General features: G+C 39.8%; 1 non-coding gene across 1 annotated transcript; it reads left to right on the forward strand.

The window, feature by feature from the left end:
* The first annotated feature begins 1,756 nt into the window (after window positions 1-1,756).
* On the forward strand, window positions 1,757-1,839 carry LOC125432230. The gene has a single exon (XR_007244419.1). It is a non-coding gene; the product is annotated as a small nucleolar RNA SNORA17 (small nucleolar RNA).
* The last annotated feature ends 242 nt before the right edge of the window (window positions 1,840-2,081 follow it).

Below are 2,081 nucleotides of genomic sequence, written 5' to 3' on the forward strand. Positions count from 1 at the left end.
GATACAGTTCCAACATTGTCTTACTGTGTATTCATTTTCAAAACAGTTTCATATTCTCAGTTTTTGTGTCTTCAAAACCATTTTAAAAGTTATTTTCATAAATGCGTAGAAGATATCTTTAATATTACTTAGTAAAAATAATTTTCTAGGTAATGAGGAATGTCATGAAGGTGAGTATTTGGATCTGAAGTTTATTACAAATTTCATCTAGTATCGTTGCCAAATTCCATGAAAATCCAGCATTTAACATCTGATTTTGAAGTAGAAAGAAAGAACTTGTCATACTGGGAGTTCCCCAAATTTTGTGTCATGCTAAAAAGTTATTATTTGTAGTTTTCTTAAGACATCTGTGGTTGCATGGACAAAGTCTTACAACACTATTCATATTCTGATGATCAGTGAAGGATGGCGCCAGTTCACTGACAGCAGAAATTCAGAGAAAGGAGGACAGCAGAGACAATTTGTACCAGATGCCCTAGCTATTCTTGTCAGGCCAGGCTGGGGGCATGGCTGTGTCTAACTAGAACCAGACCTACAGTGTGTATTCTCCAGCCCAGGAAACTAGTAATGTTTGCTGCAGTGGAAAGCTGAGCTGAAGTCTCTGGTCTACATTAATTCTTACCCCACTTTACAATATACTTCCACATTCATGTTTGACTCTCACTTGGGAAGATTAAAGCAGCTGTTTGTTTGCTGTGAGTTTTTCTGTGGGTTACTTTTCAACTCATGAAGCTACGTATCAATACATGAGGTGTATATATAAAGTGCCGTCAAGTTGCCACAGACTATAGCAACGTAATTACACCTAGCAAATAGGGACTATTCACCCATACCTTCTTACGGCACTTTGCTGCATTCCTCTTTCCAGCCCATCTTACTTTTAATATTAGAACTGGGCTGAAAGAAAACTGCTTCAAGCAGCAAAAAGTAAAGAGGTAAAGTATGGAACATTAGCGCATCTCACTCAAGTTCTTTTCAGGTTTAAAAATAACACCTTTATGCATGAATGATGCAGGCACTTGACTAGTATATAGGTCTTTCAAATACTAAAATAATGAGTACTGGGAGTTTATTATTCATGCATAATGGATATGCATGTTTCCCACAATCCTTCTCATACTTTGATATGTGAATGGGAGCAACATGTGTGTTTATAATATAAACACAATCTTGGTATTTGTGAATCCAGAAAAATTCAGTGGACAATTTGCATATATTGCATATTGCATATATTGCAAAAATGCAAGTTGCCCCAGTTCACACAACCTATTGACTGCATATACTAGAGGATTGCACAATCCCATTAGATGTAGTTGGTGGGGTTCTGCTATATTTTATTATCTTAAAAGTCCTTCTGTGGTTGCCCATTCTATCTAGTCTGGCCCTGAGGACAAGCTTGTAGTTATAGAAGTAATCAGTAACCAAAGTCAAAGGGGTAGAACAACAGAAGAAACGGAGCTAATTATACTTGCTTATATCTGTGGGTACAGAAAGCGTCTGTTTCCCAGCCAGGAAAACAAGGACAGTATAGCTATTAGGATGGTATAGTTATTAACTGAAAATAACCTGAAAAAAAAGCTGTTTCGGCTTTTTCAGCTTTTATTTTCAGTCAAAAATGGCAGTAAACAGATCCTGAAAAATGGCATTTTTTTCCAGCAATCTCCAGGCTGCTTCAGTCCCACTGCCTTTTTTTAAAAATGGGGGAAACCCCTCTCCCCCTCATTTACTTGGTAAATGCTGCCCAAGGAGTCAACCTGCTGCCTCTGAAGTCTATATTGGAGGCAGCAGGTGGCAGAGAGTTGAATGCTGGGTTCAATTTCATCATGCCCAGCATTCAGCTCAGCACTGCTGCCTCTGAAGACCACATCAACCTCTGAGGTGGGGCCGGGGGAGACACAAAGCGGAATGCTGGCATTCAGCACTCCCCACCACTTAAACACGGGAGGAGAAGAGATTGAACTTCGGAGGTGGCAAGGAAGAAGCCAAGCCCAGCTTGGAATTTTTCAGGATCACGTTTAAAAGTCTCAAAGAATTTTAAAAAGTAGGCCGTTTCCGCACGGCCGCCATGCACCCCCACGCCG

Source organism: Sphaerodactylus townsendi, linkage group LG04 (genome assembly GCF_021028975.2).
Source record: "Sphaerodactylus townsendi isolate TG3544 linkage group LG04, MPM_Stown_v2.3, whole genome shotgun sequence".
In the NCBI taxonomy this organism is placed as follows: domain Eukaryota; kingdom Metazoa; phylum Chordata; class Lepidosauria; order Squamata; family Sphaerodactylidae; genus Sphaerodactylus; species Sphaerodactylus townsendi.